The sequence below is a fragment of the Solea senegalensis genome, linkage group LG15, assembly GCF_019176455.1.
Source record: "Solea senegalensis isolate Sse05_10M linkage group LG15, IFAPA_SoseM_1, whole genome shotgun sequence".
Lineage (NCBI taxonomy): Eukaryota > Metazoa > Chordata > Actinopteri > Pleuronectiformes > Soleidae > Solea > Solea senegalensis.
Window position 1 is genome coordinate 22,056,813 of NC_058035.1, and position 8,325 is coordinate 22,065,137.

The 8,325-nt window shown below is 44.4% G+C and overlaps 1 pseudogene; it reads right to left on the reverse strand.

Annotated features, from left to right (window-relative positions):
• Window positions 1–5,895: 5,895 nt before the first annotated feature.
• On the reverse strand, window positions 5,896–8,080 carry LOC122782122 (annotated as a pseudogene).
• Window positions 8,081–8,325: the final 245 nt, after the last annotated feature.

The window sequence follows — 8,325 nt, forward strand, 5'->3', positions numbered from 1 at the left end:
AAACATGACTGAGTATTCTTTTTCCACACTTTGGCGACTGGTAGGGCCTCCAGAGTCCCAAATATAAGTATTAAAATGGTTAAAAAGTTGATTTTGCATAATATGTCCCCTTTAAAAAGAACTAACTGACCTAACAGAATGAGACATATGAAAGTCACAAGACATGTCAGTGATGCCAAATAACATTAACTTATACAATTCATTGTTATCAAAGCGAATGTTAAGCAGTCAATTACAAAGAAATTAAATTAATAAAAATAAAGGACATGGAGCCTTTCCTTGGGTCTGAGGAAGAATGATTCAGTTCAATTTGAGATTTGAGGTCTTTTAGTCCTTCCACGTACATGCAGGTGTTTGCTGCTCCAGCTAGTCACATGAACAAGTACAGTAATAAATTATTAATAATTAAATACTTGACTTGAGATTAAGAAAAAAAGTTACAAAAACTATTGTTGGCAAATGACAAATTCCAATTTAGAAACCTGTCATTCATTAATTCATTCATTCATCTTCTACCGCTTTATTCTCCACATGAGAGTTGTAGGGAGAACCAGTCCATCACACTTGATACAGATTGGCAGATGCTGTAAATGCAGAGGTTCAGTGGAGTTCAGTCCTGCACCTCTGCACACTGTGGATTGGGGGAAAATTTGGAGAAAGCTATTCACCATTTATCAAGGTCTCCAGTGTCGCCTGCAAGTTTAGTGAATGGTTCGCAGGGTTAGATATTGTAAGAGACGTTTATCTTGACATGTTGTTGAAGTCTGTTTCTGTGCCGGCTGACGCTGGATCCAGTGTGGCACAGAGATCCAGCAGTACAGTGGGAACCGGTTCACAAACCATGACTGTTAGCGTCCGTTTGCCTGATTCTCTAACGGAGACAAATCAACTATTTTGCATCATTGTGCATTTTTATTCCCTCCACATCTGTTTGAATCTGATCAGCTTCAGTTGTGAGAATTAAACTGTCCTGCACAATAGTAATAATAATGATGCATTTGATTATCTATTCACTGTTACAATATTCTTCACAACAAAAAATATATATTTGAAACACACAAACCTAGATCCTTAAAAAAGTCACCTGTCCTCCTGTTTACCTTATTATCCCTGAGAATGTGTCTCATACCACAAGAGTATTTAAGAATTACAACATTTATTGAAAAATGTATTTTGTAAAAACGGATATCATTTGTTTATTTGGGCGCGAGTGTGTGAAAGGTGCTCATTTCAGTCAAGCTGGTCATTCTTTTTTGTTTAAAAATACGTCTCGTCCTTGCGTGCACATAAAATGCTGTAAGCAGTAATAATTGTCTTTATTTCAACACAGTGGTGTCATTTAAAACAGTTTCTGGTTATTCGTCCTTCTGCCATCGGAGTCGCAGTTTCTCCTCTTTCCCATAAATGTTCCCATCTTTTGTGCGTATGCAAGCTTTATAATTGAGGCCCCTGGTAATTAGGTCTGTAACGCCTGCTTTTTTCCACCAATCACCACCAGGGTGCACATTATAAAGGGAGGCGGCATTGATCTCACTTTCCCTCTCTCTTTCGCTCGGCTGAGGCACCACTTCCTGGCGGCCTCTTTTTCGTCTGCCACGTTAGCATTGGCTATGCCGCTCCAGTCACTGTGCTGCTTATGGTGTAGGGCAGTGGCATTAGTTCTAAGACAGCAAGGGAAGCTCAGCTGCCCCTGAAATGGCGTCAAATATGTACTGTGTTGTATTTGTTGTGTTTGGAGGAGCTTTGTGAAGTGACTGAAGACGCGAACAAAGTGGTGGTTTCCGTAGTTTTTACAGTACGAAACAAGCCGGTCAATTATCCGGTCAAAGTCCAAACATGCGCTATCCTAGGCTGCCCCCTATTGTCTCTCATAATAACAGCATAATGCAGCATCTGCCTCGATGAGTTGGGGTGAAAGGAAAAATGGGGGACAGAGGAGAGCTTGGGGACAGAAAGGGGGGAGAGAAAGGACAAGTGGGAGAGACAGAAGAATGAGACCAGGAGCAGATATACAACAATTGTATCAAGTCAACGATACAACAAAAGTATTTTGTCTCTGTACAAACACACCTTAAACATGTACAGTTTTCGTACAACAGTATTCAATTCCCATTATACCATCTGTGTGACTCCAACATATAAATATACAGTATATAAAAACTTATTTTTATTCACTCTTTTGTATTTTCTCAACTGCACCAGTTCTCAGATCCCGGCGAACCGGCTTAGTGGGTCTTCCGGACCTTGTTCGGATAGTTAGAGCTGAACGACACCTCTGGGGACACAGTACCAGTTTCCATTGAGCAGCCGGCACTTGTGTGAGACTTATTGTGTGAGGCTCTTCTATGACCTAGGTGTTGCATGAGTGGATGTCAGAGTTATCAGTGACTAACGTCTCCGGTATGCCATGCCTTGCATAAATCGACTTCAGGTGCACAATGACATCTGTTGTCGGATCCCTGTCGGATTTAGCTGGGCAATCTCCACATACCTAGAAAAGTAGTCCACGACAAGCAGATAGCTGATGCCTTTCAATGTAAACCGATCAGCCCCTAACTTTTGCCATGACCTGTCAGGCAGCTGGGATGGCATAAGAGGCTCAGTCGTGTTTGTATGCTCTTTGGCACATGCTGTTGTTGGGGCCTAAGCTTGTTGCTGTAATCCATTGTTGTTCATGTGTAGCTAGTCAGCTCTCTGCAGCAGGCCAATAAGGATCAAGCCCACTGAAGAGGCTGGCCAGAGCTGTTTAGTCTATTGTAAACAACGTGACCTAAAATACTCACATTAAAGACCATGCACACAAAAATGTGCTCATTGAAACCCATTCAAATCACGATTTTTGATCCTGTTCAGTTCAAGTATAAAACATGAATCTTCTCATTTCTCTTCTTCATTTGAAGTTTGTGGCTTTGAGTGTGTGCTCTGAGGGATTTCCATCCCAATGACGTCATTTTTACCATAAATGGTAAATGGAGAAAATACCTGCTTTTTCTGATGATCATGAAGCCCGATCCCAAGCCCATGAAGCACAACTCCATGAGGATACAGAGTACCTCCTGGGGGCCGGCTGATCCTCCACCAGCTCCACCAACCCATCTGCTGATGTGAATGGGGAAACACTACTGGACCTGTCATGAAGGTCCAAAATGGAGCGATCCACTGAGCACCCACAGATTCTGTGGCACTCCAGTTTAACCCTCCAAGCACAATGCGCAAAAAAGCTCCTGAGAGTATGGGGGAAGAGGCCCTCTCCTCCATCTTTGCATTCACTTCAACTAACACCCTGCTTTCCTACATCCCAAAGCGAGGCACGTTGTTCTGCCAACACCAAAAACTGCCCAGGGAGAAAAGGAAGCCCCAGACAATGCCACCCACAAACACCAGGGGCCGCCAGCCTCATTGTAAGCAGCTCAGGCTGGATCAGATAACCCCACCACACAGTGAGCCAACCCCACTAGCACCAGTACACCACCATCTGCAGCTCCTGCCTCCCCTGAACTGTTCTGTATGCTGTTGGTAAGTTATGTTATGTTGATATTGTTATTGTTATTCAGGTTATGTTCATTTAAAGATCTTGTTCTGGCTCTGTTTTATTTTGTTCTAATAAATAAGTGGAAATTTTATATGGATAGTAGTTGAGGTTCTTCTTCTGTTACAGCACAAAGAATAATGAATAATTATTCGTATTTAGTATCTATGATTAGGACTGATGCAGGTTACACTTGATTTTGAAGAGTACATTTTTGTGCGTCACGGGTGAATGCACAGTCTCTTTGAGTCAAACTAACCCGGAAGTACATTTACGTTTTGCGAGATCTCGCAAATGATTTACGAGATCCCGCAAAAGTTTCCCACGTTTTTGTTTTTTTTCCATGTCCTGACAATAGTATCTGACAATGAGCAAAAAAATATTGCATATAAATACATTTTGTGCTAATCTTACACATATACGAGGATGCAATATTCAAACCAAAAATAATCCAGTTTTTTAATATTGAAAATAAATAATTTATTGTGTTTTTGTAGACCATAAATTGAAGGTACATCATGACAAAACTTGGAAATTTAAGGGTTAAAAATTATGATAATAATAATAATGTGTGAATTATGACATTTTTATGAGCACATTTTTGTGCTCAAGGGACATTAACGTGAGTATTTTGTCTTTTTGTCCTTTAACTAACTTTCTAAAGGAATTAACTGATAAATTTTTTATGTCTCAGTTAAAGTGTAAATGCTGGTGGGTGACAGTAAGTGGCTGTGTTTGTAGATCAGTGTCAGTGATCATGAACCTTTTTTCTTGCCTGCACTTGTCCTTCTCTTGTGTCAGGAATTGAGACCAGTGCAGGAGAAAAAAGCCTCATGCTTCACTCCCTTATCCCAAATGCCCATGTTTTGGATGACATAATCCATTTCAGAAGGTGCTTCATCATGAGACACAAAGCTCCTGTCGAATGTGAAGAACAGCCACAATGTTCATCCACATACTTCAAACAAGTGTAGCCTTGAAAGGACAGGTCCACTGCCATTTCTCTGTTTTCCTCTTGTTGTATGCTCAAGCACATTACATCATTACATGACCTAATTCTTGTTAGTTGCCTGCCAATCACAAACTTAAATGTGAAACACAATTTTCATAAATATAACATAATATAACATGCAGGTCTGAGTAGGCCATTTGCAGCATCGGGGCGCCTCAGGGAACGGTGCTCTCTCCTTTCCTCTTCTCCCTCTACATCTCAGACTACACCTACAACTCTCCGATGACTCAGCCATTGTTGGCTGCGTGTCTGAGGGGGACGAGCTAGAGTACAGGTCAGTCAACAAAGACTTCGTGGACTGGTGTGAGAGCAACTTCTTGTGCTTGAACATCGGAAAGATGAGGGAGATGGTGATCGACTTCCGGAAAAAGACCCCACCACACCCACCGGTGAGCATCCAGGGCTCAGACATTGAGCTGGTGGATAACTTTAAGTACCTGGGTGTTCAGCTCAATAATAAACTGAACTGGACCACTCACATCGACGCCCTGTACAAAAAGGGTCAAAGTCGCCTCCACCTCCTGGGGAGACTGAGGTCCTGCGGAGTGTGCAGACCTCTACTCCGGACTTTTTATGACTCTGTGGTGGCCTCTGCCATCCACTATGCTGTGGTTTGCTGGGGAGCGGGCAGCACGGACCAGGACAGAAAGAAACTGAACATGCTGGTCAGGAGGGCCGGCTCTGTTCTGGGCCGCTCGCTGGAATCGGTGGAGGAGGTGGGACAGAGGAGGACGTTATCCAGACTGTCCTCCATCATGGAGAACACACTCCACCCACTGCACCTGACTGTTGAGGGGCTTGGCAGCTCCTTCAGCGGCAGGCTCCGGCACCCTCAGTGTAGGACAGAGCGCTACCGAAAGTCCTTCATCCCGACTGCTGTTTGGTTTATTTTATTTTATTTTATTTTATTTTATTTTATTTTTATTTTATTTTACTTTATCTTTATTCTATTTTTATTCTATTCTCAACTCTTAACTGAGCTGTTGTGAATGTGTGTTTCCCCCCCGGGGGAGGAATAAAGTCATTCAAATTTAAATTCAAATTCAAATAATATGAGATAAGCAGTGTTGGGCATCTTATTTTAAAAAAGTAATTAGTTATAGTTAGAAATTACTTCTCCCAAAAAGTAATTGAGTTGGTAACTCAGTTATCACATTGTAAAAGTAATTAGTTACTCAGCAAAGTAACTGATGTTATTTTTTATGTTCTATAACGATATAAGTGATATTTTGGAAAAAAATATGTTATAAAATCAAACAAGCTATACTTATAAGTACGGTTATCCCTAAAGGAGGAGGATACATTTCATTCAATATATTCAGGAAAGAACTCCAGGATGTGCTGGGATGCATCATCAGTGTTGTAACCTGGGGTCATAAGGTGTTTTGAGTTTTGAGTAACATACACCCTCGCCCAGGCCACCAAGCCAGGGGAGATCAGGCCCTGACTTGCGTCCCAGCAGCTACCCACAGATCAGCCCTTTTCAACCAAAGCCACCTAGTGGCTTTCTCTGCGGCTTTGCTGGCTGATTTAATGGCCCTCTTCTTCTCTGCTCCTGTGATGCCCAGCCGAGTAAGGACCTTGCAGAGTAAGTGTCCTGCAAACCATCTGCAGCCGACCTCTATGGGACCTCTCTCTCATAGAAGGTTCTCCAGCCTCTGCTCCTGCACTCCTCCGCTAGTTCCTGGTACCTAGTATGTTACCTCTCGTCTGCGTCCTCTATGCGCTCTTCCCAGGGCACTGTCAGTTCAAGGATGATCAGGTGTTTTGAAGCCTCAGAGGTGATGATCATGTCTGGACAGAGTGAGGTTGTCGCGATGTGTTGTGGGAATGTCAGCCACTTTTCCAGGTCAGCTTGCAGCTGCCAATCAGAGGCCGTGTGTTGTTAGTTTTGCCCAAGCCTGGGCTTTCTCCCCAGCTTTGATGAAGATGTCTGCTTTCTTTGATGGGCGGTGATGTTTGCTGGTGTTAATGACTGAAGCTAGACACTTTGCAACTGCCCTAAGCACCTGGTCATGTCGCCAACGATAGCGACCATCTGCCAGAGCTTTTGGGCAGCTGCTGTGGAGATGTTCCAATGAGCCTCTTCCAAAGCAGGCAGGCGGGTTTCTCCCATACATGGAGGTTTGCTGGGCCTGACTTGCTCAAGAGCCCTTTACATACCACCTGACTTGACCACCATGTTCATGGCAAGGGCGAAACGAATACCCTCAACCTGAAATTATTGTCCTGGGAACATAGTGGCAGTGCAGTGCGACCTTGACCAGCTTATGTGGTTTGGAAACATAAGCGTTCGCCAGATCCAGCCACAACACAGCAAGGTCACCTCTGTTCTCATGAGCCTATATGCTCCAGGCAGCTGGGAGCTCCAGGAATCCCACCCTTCTGGACCGAAGGGTCAATGTAACTGTTCCTGAGGAGAAAATCTGTCAGCCTCCGACTGACAATGCTGTAAAACACCTTCCCTTTCACACTCAGCAGTGAAATTGTCCAGAACTGATCAATGTTTTTTGAGTTCTCCTCCTTGGGGATCCAAACTCCCTCGGCTGGTCCACCTCCACTGGTCAGCAACTTCAAGATGTTCCACAGGTGCTGGAGAAGCTCTGGGCAGTGCTTGTAGACAAGACCACTGGGGCCTTGAATAGATACTTCGATGACCTCTTCCACCTCTTTCAGGCTTGGTTGCTTCTGGTCGAACTCTGTTGTGGGTGTGGGGTTGATGAGGGCCATGTTGGTGCCGAGGTCTTGCGCTCTCAAGTTGTCCTGGAGGAAGCTGTTCACTTCCTCTGTTGAATTCACCAACCGTCCACTGCGCCTGTCCACATGCAGTTGTTTTGTAAAGCGAAAGGGGTTGGCAATCAAGGCTGCTCGCTTCCTGCTCTCTCTTCCCCACCTTCTGTGCCACTCTGCTCTGCAAAGGGTCATCAACTTCTTCCTCAGGATGCATAAGTCAACTTCTTATACTGTTTTTTGAGGGTGCAAAGCTCCTGACATTTTATATTTTGTTGGCCCTGCAGTTCCTGGAGTTCTCAGACTGACTGAATCTCTCTGAGGCCTAGCTGATGATGGTGGTGGTCAGTGTCTGGAGTCGGCTGTCAACCTCTCCCTTGGCAGTTTGCCGGATGATGTTGGACACGTCCTGAACGAACGGCAGCCACTCGCTCCATCTGCTGGCTGGGGGCCACTTAATCCACAGCAGTGGATTGTAGACAATCCCGGCAGAGTACTGTCTCCACTGGTACCTGAAGGGACTGGGCTCTGTGGGTTGCCTCCAGGCCGGGCTCCTCCTATATCTCAACAGGTACAAGACCTGTGTGCGTTGCACCTCACTTCCCCAGCTTTCTGCAAATGCATGTTCTTGTCGTCAGTTCATCTGCATGGGTCATTAACCTTAGGTCCGTCTGATTGGAGATCTCATCCTCCCCCTCTCTCAGGATCTCCTGGGGGTATCTATATTCAGGGCTTTCCACAGCTTTATTGGGTTCTTCTTCACGACAGACACAGGATGGGCTGCTAACCCATACTGTCCCAGGTGCCATCTTACCGGGCTGTCTCTCCCAGTGGCGGCTGGTGACATTTTATTTTGAGGGGGCGCAATCAGCTAGTCAGTTGTGGTAACAACTGACTGTGGTAACTTAGTCCAGTGGTGATATGCAGTTACCGCATATCACCACTAAAACACACCAAAGCACCATTGTCGTGCCTGATACCGTAATTTAAATGAAACTAAAAATACACAACAAAAAGTTTTTGTCTGTATTGTCAGGCATTTGAATTTTGCCTT